Below are 23912 nucleotides of genomic sequence, written 5' to 3'. Positions count from 1 at the left end.
GGAGACTGCCTCCTTTCTCCTGGTATAACGTACACATTCTTCAAGATCAAACAATACATTTTAAGAGCCCTTATAGCTCTTTTCGAACTCCTTTTAAGGTGGCCTTAAACTCCTCCTTTCTGTGATTTCTCCCCCATTGGGGAGACTTGGGGCCTCATAAGGGGTTGGGCGGAGCAGTAAAAATGCAGCAGCAACACTTTTACCGCTGCATTACTGCTCCGCCCAACCCTAAGTTTGGGTGGAACAAAAACCTCCCCCCTCTGCCCATTTTCGGCGCTATTACCGCCAGCTCTATTACGGTAATAGCACTGAAAAGACCCATAGAGTCCTATGTACCCAAAATAAGTGGGCATTAACAGCGCCACCGCAACGCATGATACCACCCAACTCGTGATGAGGTGGAGTGGCGAAAGAGTGGCAATCAGGGCAGGGGAAAACTTTGTGCGGTCCGTTTTCAGTGTCTTCTGTCAGGAGGAGATGCCTTTCACTGAAAAACACTGCAATACTGCAGAGTGGCGAAAGAGTGGCAGTCAGTGAGGACAGTGCAGACTGAGCAGTCATGCTCCTTCACAACGCTTATGTTTTGATTGCCCCTGCCTGCGGCTCTCCTGCATTACCTACCGCCTGATTTACTACTGGTAAGCTTCTTTCGTGGATTCTACCGGGCTGAAGGAACTTTGTGGTATATCTTCTATTTCTCGCTCACTGTTCCTTGGAAATCGCATTAATTACCACTACCACTGGTACCTCAGTTCACATTGTTTTAGGGTCAACGACTGCGGGCAGTTGGCCTTTAAGTCGAACTTTTGCTGAAACTACTGCGCGTGTGAAAACAAATATTCATCTTTATTTTGTCGCATCGCACTTTGCGTTCGGGTGCTGTGGTTTCCCAGGAAACTTCTCTGCTGCCCTTCTTGGTTCCAATTCTCCTATCACGCTTCTCTTTCTTTAATTTCAAAAAAGTATAGAAGCTCATCAGCAAGATATTAGCACTGAAATTTAACAACATTTATAACTTGCATGGGTCTTGCATGGCTGCTGAAATCCGAATTAACAAGTTCTGTAAACATTTGACCAAACAGTCGCAAGGATGGGTGATAACATCCTCCAAGAAACTCAGTTTCCCAAGAGTCTTTGAAACCGCCCACAAACTAATCACTAAATATGTGACTCTTAACAACCAAAAAGGTTTGGGTAGCTCCTCCAAACAGCAGTAATCCTAGGACCACTTCCTCTTTCTTTTCTGCTCACAGCAAGAGATAAGTGGAACCTTTCTTTACTATTAAAAAAAAAGAAAAGAAAAAAAGAAGAGAAATTGTGTTATACTGCATCTTTTTACCAGGAGAGCTAATGCTGCTTTTATGCATATTGTTTTTTCCAATATTGTCAGTTATGAATAGGTCTTCGTGAACTATTTTCTGACAGGAGCGCTACGCTCCTCTAACTTTGCATTTACTCCCTTTATTTGTGCTTTTACTTCACAGGGATCTTTTTCACGTCCCAACCCACATGGCGGTTGACAGCCGCAGTGCACCGTGCGTGGCCACATTTCCTGCTCTCCAGGACCCCCATACTCATCGGATGCGGGAGCACGGACCCAAAGCGGCTGCGGTGGCTTAGCTGTCAATCTACTCCCGCAAGCAGGAGTATTCTACGGCTACAGAACTTCTTTTATCCGGCACCCGACAGCAACATCGGGTGTCGGAATTCAGATAGGGCCGTGCACAGCCCAAAAGAAAAATTAAACGAAAGAGATAGCAACTACGTCCCCTACCTCAGGAACACTCATCAATCCAGCAGGGGGACCGCTCCTGCGTACGGTCCTTTCCTCGCATCCTGCTTACCTCTGATGTTGCTGACGTATTTCCCTTTCATTCAAAGGAGAGACAATGTTCGCAGAGCACTGGAGGCACTGCAGGAAGCGAAATCTCTTTGTTTCTACGTTCTTTGCAAAGCATACAAAAAAAAAAGCGACAAGTGAGAAGGCTTTCCCATATACACTGCCCCCAATGGAAGGCAGGTATACAGCTTATACAAAAAAAAACATTCAAAAGGAATAAAGAACAAGATATAAGGGGTAATAGTAAGAAGAAATCTGTTGAGCTTATCATGGCAGAGGAATACACCCCTCGAACTGACCAGGAGTGGTCAGAGGACGAGGAGACGTATGAAGAACAAGATGTGGCATTAGCAGACCGTTTTAAGAGAGTGCTTGGCTCTTCTGTTGAAACCACCATAAAGAAAGCGGTAGTAGACATGCAGGTGCCGATCCAGCTGCTCTTAACCACATGAAAGCCCACCTCAGGGGTGTACCCGTACAGGTAAAGGAGAAAGCTCATAAGAGGAAGAGCTCTCTTGAAGGGGGGAAGTATACCTGCTCGAAAGAGAAAAGGGGACTCTTGACCCCCCCCCCCAAGCTCCCCAGAACCAGCTTCAATCCCAGCCTCATCTGCCATTACAGTTGCCTTCTCAAGGCTCAAGAATGCCTTTCTAGATAGTAAGGAGACCCCTTCCGTACCGAGACCCTCTGACCCGGAGGAAGACAAACTGGCCGGAGGAATGTCAGTAGGGCACAGACGATGACGATCAAGACGAGGATCATACCCCTCACTCAACTGAGGACGAGGACGACCACGATGCAGGGTCGAAGCCGAGCATGTCCGGGATTGTGGCAGACCCCATTCCCAAGCAACTGTCTAGCGAGAAACCCTCTCTCACCCCAGATCTGGGTCCCCTTCTTCCAGAGCCATGGACTACATCAAAGACAGGCTTTGCCATCTCCTAGACAAAAAGGTGCGGGCTAATTTAAGCATGGAATGTCCAGGCACCGACATTCCCGGGAAGGTAGCCCTCACTCCTGAGCTGGATGCTAAAATGATCACATTCCTGTGCAAAAATAGCAAGGATCCCAAGAAGGAGATCGACACGGCCTGGAAGTCCTGCCAGGACAAAGTCTTAGATATTGCTGGTCCCCTGATGAAGATTGTGGACCTTTGGACCTTTCAGAAGAAGCCTTGGCCACGGGGAAACCCATTGATCCAGCCACCCTCTCAGGGTGATCTCAACAAGCTATCAACCGAGCGCAGAAAAGGCATCCTGATGAAGATAGATCCTAAGCTCCAAGAGCTTGCCACCACGGAATGGGGCACTGCCGCCCAGGGTTTAATGTTCGTCGACCCCTTTGTCAAGGAGATGTCAAAATTCGTGAGCACCTGTACCGCTCTCGACAAGGCACAGGCTTCCATTAAAAGAGTTTTCTTGGCAAAGGTTTTTAGATGGGCTGGATGAGGCAGGGGCCGCTCCTCTGGCCGTTATTCCCTGGACAGAAGATCCCAGCATTCACTAGGCCAGTACTACTATTGGCAGGACAGAACCAACATCTTCTTCCCTTCCAGGGGAAGAGGCTGGGGCTGCGGCTGGATAAGAGCCGCAAGACACCCAGCACAGCAAACTTTAGGTGAGTGTCAGCCATACAGTGGTAGCGTTGCAGGTGCTGATAGGAGACAGGTTAGCGCAAATCGAGCAAGCGTGAGACTTCTTGTCAGGAGATGCCTGAGGCAGAGATACCGTAAGAGGGTTTCACATAGACGTTTTTGGCCAGCCTTTACAGGTGTCCCGCTGAGCACAGATATCCATGTCACACGCAGTGTAACGCTCACCTGGTATCCACGGGGACGTCACTCAGCCTGTTCTGACCTCTTACGACCTCAAACCCTTCCCTGGAGTCTACTCGACTGGAGACTGGGTCTGAAACACAGGATTGGTAGAGTTTAACTCCCTATTGTCTCTGTGTGCTTGAAGCCCTTCTTCCCCGGGGTCCAACTCTTCCCTTTGATCCACAGCTCACCTTGTTTTCTTGGAAAGTGTGCTCTCTGTCCTGCTTTCAGCGCAGGGGCGCATTGATTGATGCGAGCTCGTTGCTGCCTAGTTACTTCACTGGCAAGAGTCTGACAGGTAAGTATAATGAGTCTTTTGAACAGTTCTCTAACTTCGTTCCTTTCCTTCCTTAGATGATGGCCGGCGTCCGGGGATGGCGACTTGCTGCTGAAATGGGTAGCGCTGAAGGTGAGTGAGAGCGTAATGCGCGATGCAACCCTTTCGTATTTGTATTGAACTGAGTTCTTTCTCTATGTCTTTTAGGTGCCACAACATTTTCAACGTGGATGCCGGTTATGAAGAAGAAATGCGGTGAGTAAGTGCGGTATGCGGCGCCTCTAGATGTTTCCACGCTAACCTGGAGTGTCTTTTCCCTCTTGCAGATGGATGAGAAGTTCCGGAGACAGAGTTCCCCCAGAGTGGCTGGGATTCAGGTAATCGTTTGAAGCTCGTACAGTCTTTAAAAATAAGCGAAGATTTGCTGAATGCTTACTAATGGCTTTTTTCTGTTCTTTTCCCTTTTCCTTAGGAAGCGGCGTGCCGGGATGGGAATGACACCGCCGAAGATGCCCGCAGAACAGAAGGAGCGATGAATGATGGGCAGAAGTGCCGCAAGGCAAGGCTGTTCTTAACAGTGTTCTTGTTCTTGCAGGAGCTGAGCGCAGAAGAAAGATGCAGGCCTACTGGAGACCGATCCGAACACGGTGAGTGTCACGCTGCAGGTGCAGAAAACGCAAAGCATGTTTCTCAGCCTGGGCGTGGCTTAAATAGTCTCTGGGTATCCCAGGTGTCTCTGGGCTGAACCACACCCAAAAGACTAGACTGCAATTGCATTTCTGGGGACAGAAATATGTGGGGGCATCCATCTTGTCCCCATCAATGCACTACAAGTCCAATCCCCAATGTTATCCTATGGGAGTGAGTGAGTCTGGTGCCACAAGCGCCAAGTCTGACTCCAAGTGGGTCTTTGGAGGGATGGAGAGGCCCTTGAGGGCCATGTAGGTGATCGTGGCCTGGCTCCAGCCTGACATCTTGGAGGGCTGGGGACATGAGGGGCAGGAATCATGACACGCCGTCAGGCTAGCCTTAGACAATGAGGTACGCAGCCTACACCTCAAGGATACCATACGTCCAAGCACAGACCCGCAGATTCTTCAGCCCTATCTTTCTGGTGCACAGGAAGCAAAAGGTTCATCCAGTCATAAACCTCAGAGCCTTGAACGACTTTATCCTCTACCGCTGTTTCAAGATGGAGGGAATACAGATGCTCAGGGATGTCCTAAGGCCAGATGATTTGCTGATTCGCCTGGACCTAAAGGACGCCTACCTAGTGCCTGTTCATCAGAGACAGGTGAGGTATCTGAGTTTCCCATAGAGGGGTTAAGACTGGGAATGCACGGGCTTGCCTTTTGGGCTCTCCTCAGCACCTTGGGCCTTCACCAAACTCCTGCGACCCGTAGTGGCCCATCTCAGAGAGAGAGGAGTAAGACTCATTGTATATCTCAACAACATCCTCCTCATGGCGCAGACCGAGGACCAGGCAAGATCTCAGGACAAGGCCACCATAGATCTGTTTCAAAACCTGGGATTTCTCATCAACTGGGAGAAGTCCGTTCTGACGCCCTCGAAAAGCATGGAATTCATAGTGATCGGTCTGCTATCATCATCAATAAAGGCCATATTTCCAGGGCCTCTGTATTACCGCAAGCTGCAGAGGATAAAAGGGCAGCATCTCTGACGCAATCTCTCTTACTCCCAGTGTCTGGCCCTCTCACCCGACGCAAGGATGGAGCTCAGCTGGTGGTTCACTCATATGGAGGTCTGGAACAGCTGAGTGATCTTCGGTTCTACACCCGACATAGTGATAGAATCGGACGCAAGCCATTCACGATGGGGAGCAAGATGCGGTCTGGTAGCCACGGGGGGAAGGTGGTCTCCCCAGGAGCTAGATATGCACATCAACTGCCTGGAGCTTCTCGCAGGCTCCTTCGCAGTGCGATCATTCGACAGAGGCAAAATGAGTTGCTGTACATTACTCAAGATTAGGGGTGTACCGAACTTCGGCTTCGAGTTAGTATTCGGCTGAAAAAAAGCTATTCGCTCCGGCCGGATAGTTTCTTGCTATTCGGCTCTTGCCGAATACTTTGACATTCTCATTTGAATACAATGCAACATGAACTCAGAAAGGCAAATATAGACTTCGGTTTGCAAAACTGAAGAGTATTAGACCAGACAAATTCCTATCATGCAGCTGAAAAATATCTTATATTGTAATCTGCTCTTTAGGGCATGTTTTGTTACACATTCTTAGACAAAAAAGGTGCTCATATTTTATACTTAGCCTGCAACAATACAGGAACATCTTTCCTTTTGGCAAATGCTTATATGCAATGTGCACTTTTTTTCAGTTGGAATAAACTAACTGAAAGAAATGTGCATATATACTTTCATTTCCTGTCATGTCACTTCCCATTGCGTACGTCATAGTCCTCCCTTTTTAAAAATAATTTTTATTTAAAAGTTGTTTTTAGTTTACAAAAGAAAAATCATAAACTTTTACAACACCAAGATAATAAAAAAAGAGATTTGATTCACAAACTTTCATTACTTAGCTAAAATACATCATCTAAATAGTTTCTAATGACAAGCTAAAAATCACAGCCACTTTTCTTGCGATTGCACTTTGACCTTGTAAATCAAAAACTGGTGAGCAATTTAGTACAATTTATAGTTATTTCTGCGGGAATCACTCAAAATTATATTTGACAAAGAGAGTGCAAGTTCATTTCCAAGTATGTATTTGCCAAGACTTCATCGATTTTAAATAATAGACGTGACAAAACCAGAATCAAACGCATGCTTTCTCCTTGCAAGGAACGTTTCCAGAATACGTCTCTTGCAATATAAGTTTGAGTCTGGAGCATATTCTCCCAGAAGCAAGCGTCTATCTTCCTCAAAGTGAGGACAATAGACCAATAGATGTCTTATTGTTTCTGTCTGTTCTTTACACATACAGAAGCGACAACTTAGGTCACCCCTCAATACTCTCAACTGGTCCCATTTTTGCATGCGCTCTATAGAAGAAAATTGATTGAGTCTGAATCTTAGGTAAATGTTTCTCACCTTATTACAAGGACATTTAATAAGATATAAGGGTTGTATTCCCTTTTTCTAGGTCTTGATGAGTATTCAATATGGGTTGAATATTCCTTATTTTTGTCCAAGATCATAGTCCAGTCCCAATCATACAACTTGCGTTTGTTTCTGGTTAGCCCCGTTTTCAAATCTTCAATAGATACATCAATAGTTTCCAAAATTTCCTTCATGTTTATTCTAAACAATTCCATAGAACTTAGGACTCACTTTGTCAACAATTCATTCAGATCTAAATAAAGAGAATCTCTAGGAGGCAATAATATTTTGACATATTTACATAACTGTCGCCACTTCTATTTTACGGCTAGTGATGATAAACCCAATTCAATTCATGACAAACAATTGTATTAGGCGTTGAAATAGCCAAGCTTAAGGTTTTTTTCCACAATATCCCTTGAATCCTATTCAAAATGTGGTCAACATTCAACAAACGCATATCCAAACTAAATAGAATAATTGGTTCCACCTTTAGTAAATAAAATTCAATCAGTGGCAGTATTGAAAACTTACAATATTTTCCATATATTACCTTCATTATGGACATAAGTGGACGAGTTTCAGTTGTTAAGAACTCTTGCCAAGATTTAAGTGTATATACATTTGCCAATGGATACTCAAGGTACCTGATGTTATTCACTTGTTCTAGTCTTGAACCAGCTTAAGTCCAAGAACAAGTTTTCAGCTTTTTCTTATTGTGAAAAATAATAATTTGAGATTGGGTCGGGTTGGCTACTAGGTTATGTTTTATAGCATATTCGTGAAAAATATTCAACTTACACTGTAGACCCGACGGAGTCCTGTCTAATAAAACAATGTCATCAGCAAAGCAGAGCCAATCTATTTTGAAATGTCCCAGTCTTGCTGGATACAACCCCATACTAGTCCATAAAATGTCCATATCGCAAAGGTATAAGTTAAACCTTGCTGCCACCCTGTTTAACACGTTTTTCGGTGACAATTGGAGCAGTAAGGGTCCCTTCCCTAGTAACTCTTATTTGAAAGGTTGTATTATTGTGGAGCATGGCAATTAATTGTATAAGCCTTTTAGGGAACCCAAGTAATAGAAGTTTGGCCCATAATACCTCCCTAATGACCACAGTCAAATGCGCTAGTTAAATCTAAAGACGCAATATAAATTGGACCTAATTCGGGGAGTATTGCTTTGGCAAATATATGAGAAATTATGGTTGCGTTCAGGGGAGTTCCTATATTCTTTCTGAAACCAGTTTGAAATTTGGAATAGATATTATTTGAATCTATAAAGGTTTGGATCTTTTTTAATAACAGAATTGCGAAAACTTTGTCTGAGGCGTCCATAAGGGCGATTGGTCTAAAGTTTGCGGGATCTTTTGGGTCGCCCTTTTTATAAATAGGGACAATAATAGCATTCAACCACGACTTGTGGATAACATTCAATTCCATAATATTTAAGAATTTAGAGTGTAATGCCCAGAAAGACGGATCATCCCTTAATATACAAGAAGGGAGACCACCAGGGGCTGGTGCTTTGGACGGCCTTAAAGTTTTAATAGCATCCACTATATCATCCATGGAAAAGGTTAGATCATCAGTGCAAAATTCACTTAAGATTCCTGAATTTAAGTGTTGAAATGCAGATGGCAATTTGAATTTTCCAACAATGTATGTTTTCCAGGATTCAGCTGGTATAGAGCAGCTTAAATCATGACGACCTTGTCGTTGATAATAGAGTATAATCGACGAGTATCGTTATTTATAAGGACTTTAATTATGCGTTGATTAGTAATTAAGTTAGTCATATATTTTATACTTTTCATCTCATTTCTATATTTTTGGCAAATTAACTGCTTGCAATGAGCATAACAATCAAATGTTAAGTTTATATCGACAAATTCCTTAGGCATAGATTTTTCTCATGTTTTAGGGTGGCTATTTTAGCGTTAAATGTATGTTGATGTCTTGAGGAAATAAACCCAGCACTTTTTGTAATTGAATGCAGATGCTTTTTGATAATAAGAGCATTCCACGCTTCTCGTAGGAACGCATTGTGATGTATATTGACACCATCAGAAACCCTCCAGACAGCTCTATGTACTAAATAGGTCAATTGTCTGCAGGTACTGGGATGCCACCCCACTGAGGTTTGAGCCCGTTTGATCTTTACCATTTTAAGTACTGGGTTTATTTCCAAAGAAGAAGAATCCAGTCCAATGGCCATCAGGATAGGGGCATGATTACTAAGGGGAGTATCAATTATGGCTATTTTATTTGCTTGATCAATCAAGCCCTCTGAGATGAAAAAATAGTCAAGATATGAAGATACATCACCTCTACTCCAAGTACCCTTGTGTAAGCCGGGTTCAAATTCAACCCGTACCATGTTCCAATCTCTAAAATATTGATTCTATTGCCTGCCTCTATTAATAGACGTTTCTTTCAACTTGGCTGAAGAAGAGGTGAACTCACGCTGTCTCAAACTAAGACAGCTAGAGTTGAAGTCTCCTCCAATTATTATTGTATAGTTGGAATTATGTTCAGTTGCAACTTCGAGGATCACGTCTAGTATATCTAAAAAACTTGCTAAAGAAGATGTTGCTGGATCAAAGTACACACAAACCAATAAAAAAAACTGTTGCAAATGTCCTATAAAGTTAACTTAAACAGCCAAAATGCCATCTGCAGCGTGTACAAGTTTTGATTTGTGATTAATCGAATTACCAATCAAAATTGGAACGCCACCAGATGGACAACCGACCAAACCTTGACGTGCAGGTGCACAGAAGATATCATATTCATCAAGAACAAGACTATTGTTCAAAAATCTTGGCTATTCACGCAGAACCTATGAAGCTCCTTTCACTTAGATTTGCTACCGACTGGTAATATTTCTCACCTGTGTATATACGCTTTCATGTACTTGTATGATAACTTGTAAATTGTAATCTGGTTTATTGTATGTATGTAATTTGTTTATATTGTATATATATCGTAACCTGTTTCTAAGAATATGCGCCGGGTTGCCCAGGGGCCTGGCTGCGCTTTACAAATAAACTAAACTTCAAACGCATTGTTTCCTGGATAAAAAGAACCGTTGGCGATTGAACACACTCCGAAACCTTAAGCCAGTCACTGAGGTTTTTCATCCCACAATAGTTCCATGAGATGAACCCAATTTCTAATTATTAGGATTCCTTTTGTTTACCTGCCATGTCTATTATAGAATGCATCAATGGCGCAAGCCAGGTTATGTTAGCGGCTGCACCTACCAGAGCAGAAATCTGGGTAAGGAAGTCTGCAGCCTGGTCTGAACTAGATAGGTTTTTCTTGTCAAGCGATAAAGGTGTCGATTCATGGAATTAATGTGCGCCGAAAATTCCCGCGCAGAGGTGCAAAAACGTGCGAATCGCAGTGCAAGTGCGAAAATCGCAGGGAACCCAGCGCACATCGATTCATGGAAGTCCGTGCGCGAGAAAAACATTGGATGTGCGCTGAAAAAGTGCGCTGCGCACGCCGGCGCACAGGTCATCCAACAGCGTGCGCCACGGCCACTGCGAAATCGCACATAGCGCGGCGCACATCACAAAAGTAGGCAGAACACGGGGCGTAACACTCGGAATGGGGAACAACGCGTGAAAATATGGGCGTCACGGGGGAAGTAGAGGAGGCAAGTGCGCGGAACGCCCACACGCTCGCCTACAACCCATATTCATGGAATCGAATAGGGCAAACCAGCGCACGGTGAAAGACGCGCACAGGGCCAAACAAGTACGCCACAAGAAAGCACGCGGTAGCGTCCCTGCGCCTGAAATAAATGTGCGCCAAAATGTGCGCTAACAAAAAGCACCCATATACAGCCATGATGAATGGTCCATACAGTGGCCCTCTAGGACAAATGAGGTGCAAAGGGGTACCGACAACACGGACACCCGCTGTGTGAAAAATAGCATGTGCGTGTGTTTCTGGGTGCGCGGGAAGTTCCACACGCAATTGGCCTGGGTACATGTACTTCGGGGTGCGCGGGAAGTTCCACACGCGATTAGCCTGGGTACGTGTGTTTCGGGGTGCGCAGGAAGTTCCACACGCGATTGGCCTGGGTACATGTGTTTCGGGATGCGCGGGAAGTTCCACACGTGATTGGCCTGGGTACGTGTACTTCGGGTGCGCGGGAAGTTCCACACGCGATTGGCCTGGGTACGTGTGTTTCGGGATGCGCGGGAAGTTCCACACGCGATTGGCCTGGGTACGTGTACTTCGGGGTGCTCGGGAAGTCCCACATGCGATTTCAGCAGGGTACGTGTATTCCGAGTTGCGCGGGAAGATTCACACGCGATTTCAGCAGGGTACATGTATTTCGGTGGTGCTGGGGAATGCTACACGTGATTTGGCCGTGTGGGTCCTGCCAGGTGTTCCCTCTACACCCTCCACGGCCCCTGCAGGCAGCCCACACCACAGGGTACTACCCTGCACCCCTGCACATGTCCCACAGGCAACCCATCCACCATGGCCATGCCCCCCAGCCAACCCACATGTCACCTTGCACTACTGATCACCAACACATGTCTCCCAGCACCCCCACCCCCAGCACTGTGGGGCACCCTCCACCAGGCCCCCACTCATGTCTCCCTGCACCCCCACCCCCCAGCATCCAGGGGCACCCTCCACCAGGCCCCCACTCATGTCTCCCATCACCCCCACCCCCAGCATCCAGGGGCACCCTCCACCAGGCCCCCACTCATGTCCCCCTGCACCCCCACCCACCAGCATCCAGGGGCACCCTCCACCAGGCCCCCACTCATGTCTCCCATCACCCCCACCCCCCAGCATCCAGGGGCACCCTCCACCAGGCCCCCACTCATGTCTCCCATCACCCCCACCCCCCCAGCATCCAGGGGCACCCTCCACCAGGCCCCCACACATGTCTCCCATCACCCCCACCCCCCAGCATCCAGGGGCACCCTCCACCAGGCCCCCACTCATGTCTCCCATCACCCCCACCCCCCAGCATCCAGGGGCACCCTCCACCAGGCCCCCACTCATGTCTCCCATCACCCCCACCCCCCAGCATCCAGGGGCACCCTCCACCAGGCCCCCACTCATGTCTCCCATCACCCCCACCCCCCAGCATCCAGGGGCAACCTCCACCAGGCCCCCACTCATGTCTCCCAGCACCCCCACCCCCCAGCAGTGCAGGGCACCCTCCACCAGGCCCCCACTCATGTCTCCCATCACCCCCACCCCCCAGCATCCAGGGGCACCCTCCACCAGGCCCCCACTCATGTCCAACTCATGTCTCCCATCACCCCCACCCCCCAGCATCCAGGGGCACCCTCCACCAGGCCCGCACTCATGTCTCCCATCACACCCACCCCCCAGCATCCAGGGGCACTCTCCACCAGCCCCCCACTCATGTCTCCCAGCACCCCGACCCCCCAGCAGTGCAGGGCACCCTCCACCAAGCCCCCACTCATGTCTCCCATCACCCCCACCCCCCAGCATCTAGGGACAGCCTCCATCATGCCCCCACTCATGTCCAACTCATGTCTCCCATCACCCCCACCCCCAAGCATCCAGGGGCACCCTCCACCAGGCCCCCACTCATGTCTCCCAGCACCCCCACCCCCCAGCAGTGCAGGGCACCCTCCACCAGGCCCCCACTCATATCTCCCATCACCCCCACCCCCCAGCAGTGCAGGGCACCCGCCACCAGGCCCCACACATGTCTCCCAGCACCCCCATCCCCCAGCACTGTGGGGCACCCTCCACCAGGCCCCCACTCATATCTCCCATCACCCCCACCTCCCAGCATCCAGGGGCACCATCCACCAGGCCCCCACTCATGTCCAACTCATGTCTCCCATCCCCCCCGCCCCCCAGCATCCAGGGGCACCCTCCACCAGGCCCCCACTCATGTCCCCCTGCACCCCCACCCACCAGCATCCAGGGGCAGCCTCCACCAGGCCCCCACTCATGTCCCCCTGAACCCCCACCCACCAGCATCCAGGCGCACCCTCCACCAGGCCCCCACTCATGTCCAACTCAAGTCTCCCATCACCCCCACCCCCCAGAAACCAGGGGCACCCTCCACCAGGCCCCCACTCATGTCCCCCTGCACCCCCACCCACCAGCATCCAGGGGCAGCCTCCACCAGGCCCCCACTCATGTCTCCCATCACCCCCACCCCCCAGCATCCAGGGGCACCCTCCACCAGGCCCCCACTCATGTCTCCCATCACCCCCACCCCCCAGCATCCAGGGGCAACCTCTACCAGGCCCCAACTCATGTCTCCCAGCACCCCCACCCCCCAGCAGTGCAGGGCACCCTCCACCAGGTCCCCACTCATGTCTCCCATCACCCCCACCCCCCAGCATCCAGGGGCACCCTCCACCAGGCCCCCACTCATGTCCAACTCATGTCTCCCATCACCCCCACCCCCCAGCATCCAGGGGCACCCTCCACCAGGCCCCCACTCATGTCTCCCATCACCCCCACCCCCCAGCATCCAGGGGCACCCCCCACGAGGCCCCCACTCATGTCTCCCAGCACCCCCACCCCCCAGCAGTGTAGGGCACCCTCCACCAGGCCCCCACTCATGTCTCCCATCACCCCCACCCCCCAGCAGTGCAGGGCACCCGCCACCAGGCCCCACACATGTCTCCCAGCACCCCCACCCCCCAGCACTGTGGGGCACCCTCCACCAGGCCCCCACTCATGTCTCCCTGCACCCCCACCCCCCACCAGTCAGGGGCACCCTCCACCAGGCCCCCACTCATGTCCAACTCATGTCTCCCATTCCCCCGCCCCCCCGCATCCAGGGGCACCCTCCACCAGGCCCCCACTCATGTCCCCCTGCACCCCCACCCACCAGCATCCAGGGGCAGCCTCCACCAGGCCCCCACTCATGTCCCACTGAACCCCCACCCCCCAGCATCCAGGGGCACCCTCCACCAGGCCCCCACTCATGTCCCCCTGCACCCCCACCCCCCAGCATCCAGGGGCACCCTCCACCAGGACCCCACTCATGTCTCCCATCACCCCCACCCCCCAGCATCCAGGGGCACCCTCCACCAGGCCCCCACTCATGTCTCCCAGCAACCCCACCCCCCAGCAGTGCAGGGCACCCTCCACCAGGCCCCCACTCATGTCTCCAATCACCCCCACCCCCCAGCATCCAGGGGCACCCTCCACCAGGCCCCCACTCATGTCTCCCATCACCCCCACCCCCATAATCCAGGGGCACCCTCCACCAGGCCCCCACTCATGTCTCCCATCACCCCCACCCCCCAGCATCCAGGGCCACCCTCCACCAGGCCCCCACTCATGTCTCCCATCACCCCCACCCCCCAGCATCCAGGGGCACCCTCCACCAGGCCCCCACTCATGTCTCCCATCACCCCCACCACCCCCACCCCCCAGCATCCAGGGGCACCCTCCACCAGGCCCCCACTCATGTCTCCCATCACCCCCACCCCCCAGCATCCAGGGGCACCCTCCACCAGGCCCCCACTCATGTCTCCCATCACCCCCACCCCCCAGCATCCAGGGGCACCTTCCGCTAGGCCCCCACTCATGTCTCCCAGCACCCCCACCCCCCAGCAGTGCAGGGCACCCTCTACCAGGCCCCCACTCATGTCTCCCATCACCCCCACCCCCCAGCATCCAGGGGCACCCTCCACCAGGCCCCCACTCATGTCCAACTCATGTCTCCCATCACCCCCACCCCCCAGCATACAGGGGCACCCTCCACCAGGCCCCACTCATGTCTCCCAGCACCCCCACCCCCCAGCAGTGCAGGGCACCCTCCACCAGGCCCCCACTCATGTCTCCCATCACCCCCACCCCCCAGCAGTGCAGGGCACCCGCCACCAGGCCCCCACACGTCTCCCAGCACCCCCACCCCCCAGCACTGTGGGGCACCCTCCAGCAGGCCCCCACTCATGTCTCACTGCACCCCCACCCCCCACCAGTCAGGGGCACCCTCCACCAGCCCCCCACTCATGTCTCCCAGCACCCACACCCCCCCACCAGTCAGGGGCACCCTCCACCAGGCCCCCACTCATGTCCAACTCATGTCTCCCATCACCCCCACCCCCAGAATCCATGGGCACCCTCCACCAGGCCCCCACTCATGTCCCCCTGCACCCCCACCCACCAGCATCCAGGGGCACCCTCCACCAGGCCCCCATTCATGTCACCCTGCACCCCCACCCACCAGCATCCAGGGGCACCCTCCACCAGGCCCCCACTCATGTCCCCCTCCACCAGGCCCCCACTCATGTCTCCCATCACCCCCACCCCCCAGCATCCAGGGGCACCCTCCACCAGGCCCCCACTCATGTCTCCTATCACCCCCACCCTCCAGCATTCAGGGGCACCCTCCACCAGGCCCCCACTCATGTCTCCCATCACCCCCACCCCCCAGCATCCAGGGGCACCCTCCACCAGGCCCCCACTCATGTCTCCCATCACCCCCACCCCCCAGCATCCAGGGGCACCCTCCACCAGGCCCCCACTCATGGCTTCCATCACCCCCACCCCCCATCATCCAGGGGCACCCTCCACCAGGCCCCCACTCATGTCTCCCAGCACCCCCACCCCCCAACAGTGCAGGACACCCTCCACCAGGCCCCCACTCATGTCTCCCATCACCCCCACCCCCCAGCATCCAGGGGCACCCTCCACCAGGCCCCCACTCATGTCTCCCATCACCCCCACCCCCCAGCATCCAGGGGCACCCTCCACCAGGCCCCCACACATGTCTCCCAGCACCCCCACCCCCCAGCAGTGCAGGGCACCCTCCACCAGGCCCCCACTCATGTCTCCCATCACCCCACCCCCCAGCATCCAGGGGCACCCTCCACCAGGCTCCCACTCATGTCCAACTCATGTCTCCCATCACCCCCAGCATCCAGGGGCACCCTCCACCAGGCCCCCACTCATGTCTCCCAGCACCCCCACCCCCCAGCAGTGCAGGGCACCCTCCACCAGGCCCCCACTCATGTCTCCCATCACCCCCACCCCCCAGCAGTGCAGGGCACCCGCCACCAGTCCCCCACACATGTCTCCCAGCACCCCCACCCCCCAGCACGGTGGGGCATCCTCCACCAGGCCCCCACTCATGTCTCCCTGCACCCCCACCCCCCACCAGTCAGGGGCACCCTCCACCAGGCCCCCACTCATGTCCAACTCATGTCTCCCATCACCCCCACCCCCAGCATCCAGGGGCACCCTCCACCAGGCCCCCACTCATGTCCCCCTGCACCCCCACCCACCAGCATCCAGGGGCACCCTCCACCAGGCCCCTACTCATGTCCCCCTGCACCCCCACCCACCAGCATCCAGGGGCACCCTCCACCAGGCCCCCACTCATGTCCAACTCATGTCTCCCATCACCCCCACCCCCCAGCATCCAGCATCCAGGGGCACCCTCCACCAGGCCCCCACTCATGTCCCCCTGCACCCCCACCCACCAGCATGCAGGGGCACCCTCCACCAGGCCCCCACTCATGTCTCCCAGCACCCCCACCCCCCAACAGTGCAGGACACCCTCCACCAGGCCCCCACTCATGTCTCCCATCACCCCCACCCCCCAGCATCCAGGGGCACCCTCCACCAGGCCCCCACTCATGTCTCCCATCACCCCCACCCCCCAGCATCCAGGGGCACCCTCCACCAGGCCCCCACACATGTCTCCCAGCACCCCCACCCCCCAGCAGTGCAGGGCACCCTCCACCAGGCCCCCACTCAAGTCTCCCATCACCCCACCCCCCAGCATCCAGGGGCACCCTCCACCAGGCTCCCACTCATGTCCAACTCATGTCTCCCATCACCCCCAGCATCCAGGGGCACCCTCCACCAGGCCCCCACTCATGTCTCCCAGCACCCCCACCCCCCAGCAGTGCAGGGCACCCTCCACCAGGCCCCCACTCATGTCTCCCATCACCCCCACCCCCCAGCAGTGCAGGGCACCCGCCACCAGTCCCCCACACATGTCTCCCAGCACCCCCACCCCCCAGCACGGTGGGGCATCCTCCACCAGGCCCCCACTCATGTCTCCCTGCACCCCCACCCCCCACCAGTCAGGGGCACCCTCCACCAGGCCCCCACTCATGTCCAACTCATGTCTCCCATCACCCCCACCCCCAGCATCCAGGGGCACCCTCCACCAGGCCCCCACTCATGTCCCCCTGCACCCCCACCCACCAGCATCCAGGGGCACCCTCCACCAGGCCCCCACTCATGTCCCCCTGCACCCCCACCCACCAGCATCCAGGGGCACCCTCCACCAGGCCCCCACTCATGTCCAACTCATGTCTCCCATCACCCCCACCCCCCAGCATCCAGGGGCACCCTCCACCAGGCCCCCACTCATGTCCCCCTGCACCCCCACCCACCAGCATGCAGGGGCACCCTCCACCAGGCCCCCACTCATGTCTCCCATCACCCCCAACTCCCAGCATCCAGGGGCACCCTCCACCAGGCCCCCACTCATGTCTCCCATCACCCCCACCCCCCAGCATCCAGGGGCACCCTCCACCAGGCCCCCACTCATGTCTCCCATCACCCCCACCCCCCAGCATCTAGGGGCACCCTCCACCAGGCCCCCACTCATGTCTCCCAGCACCCCCACCCCCCAGCAGTGCAAGGCACCCTCCACCAGGCCCCCACTCATGTCTCCCATCACCCCCACCCCCCAGCATCCAGGGGCACCCTCCACCAGGCCCCCACTCATGTCTCCTATCACCCCCACCCTCCAGCATTCAGGGGCACCCTCCACCAGGCCCCCACTCATGTCTCCCATCACCCCCACTGCTCAGCATCCAGGGGCACCCTCCAACAGGCCCCCACTCATGTCTCCCATCACCCCCACCCCCCAGCATCCAGGGGCACCCTCCACCAGGCCCCCACTCATGGCTTCCATCACCCCCACACCCCAGCATCCAGGGGCACCCTCCACCAGGCCCCCACTCATGTCTCCCAGCACCCCTACCCCCCAGCAGTGCAGGACACCCTCCACCAGGCCCCCACTCATGTCTCCCATCACCCCCACCCCCCAGCATCCAGGGGCACCCTCCACCAGGCCCCCACTCATGTCTCCCATCACCCCCACCCCCCAGCATCCAGGGGCAGCCTCCACCAGGCCCCCACTCATGTCCCACTGAACCCCCACCCACCAGCATCCAGGCGCACCCTCCACCAGGCCCCCACTCATGTCCAACTCATGTCTCCCATCACCCCCACCTCCCAGCATCCAGGGGCACCCTCCACCAGGCCCCCACTCATGTCCCCCTGCACCCCCACCCACCAGCATCCAGGGGCACCCTCCACCAGGCCCCCACTCATGTCTCCCATCACCCCCACCCCCCAGCATCCAGGGGCACCCTCCACCAGGCCCCCACTCATGTCTCCCATCACCCCCACCCCCCAGCATCCAGGGGCACCCTCCACCAGGACCCCACTCATGTCTCCCATCACCCCCACCCCCCAGCATCCAGGGGCACCCTCCACCAGGCCCCCACTCATGTCTCCCAGCACCCCCACCCCCCAGCAGTGCAGGGCACACTCCACCAGGCCCCCACTCATGTCTCCAATCACCCCCACCCCCAGCATCCAGGGGCACCCTCCACCAGGCCCCCACTCATGTCTCCCATCACCCCCACCCCCCAGCATCCAGGGGCACCCTCCACCAGGCCCCCACTCATGTCTCCCATCACCCCCACCCCCCCAGCATCCAGGGGCACCCTCCACCAGGCCCCCACTCATGTCTCCCATCACCCCCACCACCCCCACCCCCCAGCATCCAGGGGCACCCTCCACCAGGCCCCCACTCATGTCTCCCATCACCCCCACCCCCCAGCATCCAGGGGCACCCTCCACCAGGCCCCCACTCATGTCTCCCATCACCCCCACCCCCCAGCATCCAGGGGCACCTTCCACCAGGCCCCCACTCATGTCTCCCAGCACCCCCACCCCCCAGCAGTGCAGGGCACCCTCTACCAGGCCCCCACTCATGTCTCCCATCACCCCCACCCCCCAGCATCCAGGGGCACCCTCCACCAGGCCCCCACTCATGTCCAACTCATGTCTCCCATCACCCCCACCCCCCAGCATCCAGGGGCACCCTCCACCAGGCCCCCACTCATGTCTCCCAGCACCCCCACCCCCCAGCAGTGCAGGGCACCCTCCACCAGGCCCCCACTCATGTCTCCCATCACCCCCACCCCCCAGCAGTGAAGGGCACCCGCCACCAGGCCCCCACACATGTCTCCCAGCACCCTCACCCCCCAGCACTGTGGGGCACCCTCCACCAGGCCCCCACTCATGTCTCACTGCACCCCCACCCCCCACCAGTCAGGGGCACCCTCCACCACCCCCCCACTCATGTCTCCCAGCACCCACACCCCCCACCAGTCAGGGGCACCCTCCACCAGGCCCCCACTCATGTCCAACTCATGTCTCCCATCACCCCCACCCCCAGAATCCATGGGCACCCTCCACCAGGCCCCCACTCATGTCCCCCTGCACCCCCACCCACCAGCATCCAGGGGCACCCTCCACCAGGCCCCCATTCATGTACCCCTGCACCCCCACCCACCAGCATCCAGGGGCACCCTCCACCAGGCCCCCACTCATGTCCCCCTCCACCAGGGCCCCACTTATGTCTCCCATCACCCCCACCCCCCAGCATCCAGGGGCACTCTCCACCAGGCCCCCACTCATGTCTCCTATCACCCCCACCCTCCAGCATTCAGGGGCACCCTCCACCAGGCCCCCACTCATGTCTCCCATCACTCCCACCGCTCAGCATCCAGGGGCACCCTCCACCAGGCCCCCACTCATGTCTCCCATCACCCCCACCCCCCAGCATCCAGGGGCACCCTCCACCAGGCCCCCACTCATGGCTTCCATCGCCCCCACCCCCCAGCATCCAGGGGCACCCTCCACCAGGCCCCCACTCATGTCTCCCAGCACCCCCACCCCCCAGCAGTGCAGGACACCCTCCACCAGGCCCCCACTCATGTCTCCCATCACCCCCACCCCCCAGCATCCAGGGGCACCCTCCACCAGGCCCCCACTCATGTCTCCCATCACCCCCACCCCCCAGCATCCAGGGGCACCCTCCACCAGGCCCCCACACATGTCTCCCAGCACCCCCACCCCCCAGCAGTGCAGGGCACCCTCCACCAGGCCCCCACTCATGTCTCCCATCACCCCACCCCCCAGCATCCAGGGGCACCCTCCACCAGGCTCCCACTCATGTCCAACTCATGTCTCCCATCACCCCCAGCATCCAGGGGCACCCTCCACCAGGCCCCCACTCATGTCTCCCAGCACCCCCACCCCCCAGCAGTGCAGGGCACCCTCCACCAGGCCCCCACTCATGTCTCCCAGCACCCCCACCCCCCAGCACGGTGGGGCATCCTCCACCAGGCCCCCACTCATGTCTCCCTGCACCCCCACCCCCCACCAGTCAGGGGCACCCTCCACCAGGCCCCCACTCATGTCCAACTCATGTCTCCCATCACCCCCACCCCCAGCATCCAGGGGCACCCTCCACCAGGCCCCCACTCATGTCCCCCTGCACCCCCACCCACCAGCATCCAGGGGCACCCTCCACCAGGCCCCCACTCATGTCCCCCTGCACCCCCACCCACCAGCATCCAGGGGCACCCTCCACCAGGCCCCCACTCATGTCCAACTCATGTCTCCCATCACCCCACCCCCCAGCATCCAGGGGCACCCTCCACCAGGCCCCCACTCATGTCCCCCTGCACCCCCACCCACCAGCATGCAGGGGCACCCTCCACCAGGCCCCCACTCATGTCTCCCATCACCCCCAACCCCCAGCATCCAGGGGCACCCTCCACCAGGCCCCCACTCATGTCTCCCATCACCCCCACCCCCCAGCATCCAGGGGCACCCTCCACCAGGCCCCCACTCATGTCTCCCATCACCCCCACCCCCCAGCATCTAGGGGCACCCTCCACCAGGCCCCCACTCATGTCTTCCAGCACCCCCACCCCCCAGCAGTGCAGGGCACCCTCCACCAGGCCCCCACTCATGTCTCCCATCACCCCCACCCCCCAGCATCCAGGGGCACCCTCCACCAGGCCCCCACTCATGTCTCCTATCACCCCCACCCTCCAGCATTCAGGGGCACCCTCCACCAGGCCCCCACTCATGTCTCCCATCACCCCCACTGCTCAGCATCCAGGGGCACCCTCCAACAGGCCCCCACTCATGTCTCCCATCACCCCCCACCCCCCAGCATCCAGGGGCACCCTCCACCAGGCCCCCACTCATGGCTTCCATCACCCCCACACCCCAGCATCCAGGGGCACCCTCCACCAGGCCCCCACTCATGTCTCCCAGCACCCCTACCCCCCAGCAGTGCAGGACACCCTCCACCATGCCCCCACTCATGTCTCCCATCACCCCCACCCCCCAGCATCCAGGGGCACCCTCCACCAGGCCCCCACTCATGTCTCCCATCACTCCCACCCCCCAGCATCCAGGGGCACCCTCCACCAGGCCCCCACTCATGTCTCCCAGCACCCCCACCCCCCAGCAGTGCAGGGCACCCTCCACCAGGTCCCCACTCATGTCTCCCATCACCCCACCCCCCAGCATCCAGGGGCACCCTCCACCAGGCTCCCACTCATGTCCAACTCATGTCTCCCATCACCCCCAGCATCCAGGGGCACCCTCCACCAGGCCCCCACTCATGTCTCCCAGCACCCCCACCCCCCCAGCAGTGCAGGGCACCCTCCACCAGGCCCCGACTCATGTCTCCCATCACCCCCACCCCCCAGCAGTGCAGGGCACCGCCAGCAGTCCCCCACACATGTCGCCCAGCACCCCCACCCCCCAGCACTGTGGGGCATCCTCCACCAGGCCCCCACTCATGTCTCCCTGCACCCCCACCCCCCACCAGTCAGGTCAGGGGCACCCTCCACCAGCCCCCCACTCATGTCTCCCAGCACCCCCACCCCCCACCAGTCAGGGGCACCCTCCACCAGGCCCCCACTCATGTCCAACTCATGTCTCCCATTACCCCCACCGCCCAGCATCCAGGGGCACCCTCCACCAGGCCCCCACTCATGTCCCCCTGCACCCCCACCCACCAGCATCCAGGGGCACCCTCCACCAGGCCCCCACTCATGTCCCCCTGCACCCCCACCCACCAGCATCCAGGGGCACCCTCCACCAGGCACCCACTCATGTCCAACTCATGTCTCCCATCACCCCCACCCCCCAGCATCCAGGGGCACCCTCCACCAGGCCCCCACTCATGTCCCCCTGCACCCCCACCCCCAGCAGGGCAGGGCACCCTCCACCAGGCCCCCACTCATGTCTCCCATCACACCCACCCACCAGCATCCAGGGGCACCCTCCACCAGGCCCCCACTCATGTCCCCCAGCACCCCCACCCCCAGCCGTGCGATTTGCCTGGGTACGTATATTCCTGGGGTGCGCGGGTAGTCTCACATGCGATACCATCAGGGTACGTGTATTATGGGTCCGCGTGAACTTCCACACGCGATACCAGCAGGCTATGTGTATTACGGGGTTCGCGGGAAGTTCCACACGCGATTGCCCTGGGTACGTGTATTTCGGGGTGCGTGTGAAGTTTCACACGCGATTTTGCAGGGTACGTGTATTTCGGTGTGCGCGTGAAGTTCCACACGCAACTGGGCCTGTGAGAGTGGGGTACGTGTAATCCAGGGGTGGGCGGGAATATTTACTCGCGACTGGGTCTGGGAGAGCGTGTTACGTGTATTCCTGGGGTGGGCGGGAAGATTCACACGGTCGCCTACAACGCGCCAAAAAATAAATGGTCCAATCCTGAAACACGTACGCCAGCATGAAGCAGGCGTACGTCGACCCGCGCAGAATAAAAGTGCGCGCAAGCAACAAACAAGCTCAGACGCCAGGATGAATATACCGTTCCTAGCAGCAGTGGCCGTGGGTTACCAAAGGCGAAGGATAGTGAGGCCATGAATTTTCACTCCCAGAACCAGCCTTTTTGGGATGCCTGATGACCAGGTGTATGGGAGGTACAGGTTTCCACCACACATAATACTGGACCTGGTCAGTGAGTGGGAGGATGACCTCACATCACCCACCCTGTGCTCCCAAGCACTCAGCCCCCTGGAGAAGGTCCTTAATGTACTGCACTTCTTGGCCACTGGATCATTTCAGCGGACAAGTGCCATAGTGGGTGGTGTGTCACAGGCCACACAGTCACGCTGCCTATACCAGGTCTTGAACATCATCACTGCACGCCCATCAGTCCGCAGGCACATATACCTGCCCAGGACACCTGCAGAAAGGCAGGCTGCCGCCCTGGATTTCTACAGTGTGGCACAATTCCCCAAAGTGCTAGGTGCCATTGACTGCACCCATGTGGCACTACGTCCCCCCAGGGCATTTGAGCACATCTATAGGAACCGCAAGCACTGTCATTCCATCAACGTGCAGGTAGTATGTAATGCCAAGGGAATCATCACCTCAGTATATGCCAACTATCCAGGGTTCACCCACGACAGCTTCATTTACCGAATGTCTACCCTAAGCCGGGACCTAGAAGCTGGGCGGCATGGCGATACATGGCTGCTTGGTGAGTATGAATGCCACTGCACATGCATGCATGTCAGATGCAGAGTTATGTCACTACCCCACTAATGATACCCATCACCTCCTCACAAGGGGACAGTGCCTACCCTCTGAGCACCCACATGATGACACCAATTCGGAACCCCATCACGCCTCCCGAGGTAAGACACAACACAGCCCATATTGCAACCCGGGGCATAGTGGAGCGCACATTCGGAGTGCTCAAGTCACGCTTTCGCTCCCTTGACTGTTCTGGCGGGCAGCTGTTATATGCGCCCCCAGTAGTG

General features: G+C 56.6%; 1 protein-coding gene across 1 annotated transcript in view; it reads right to left on the bottom strand.

Annotated features, from left to right (window-relative positions):
- BTBD16 (BTB domain containing 16) overlaps positions 1-23912 on the bottom strand; it is a 1066677-nt gene that overhangs the window by 439939 nt on the left and 602826 nt on the right. The gene's annotated exons all lie outside the window — the stretch shown is intronic.

Source organism: Ambystoma mexicanum, chromosome 8, assembly GCF_040938575.1.
Source record: "Ambystoma mexicanum isolate Mex_15411 chromosome 8, UKY_AmexF1_1, whole genome shotgun sequence".
Lineage (NCBI taxonomy): Eukaryota > Metazoa > Chordata > Amphibia > Caudata > Ambystomatidae > Ambystoma > Ambystoma mexicanum.
The sequence above is the reverse complement of the archived record's forward strand: the minus strand, read 5'-3'. Positions and strand labels throughout refer to the sequence as shown.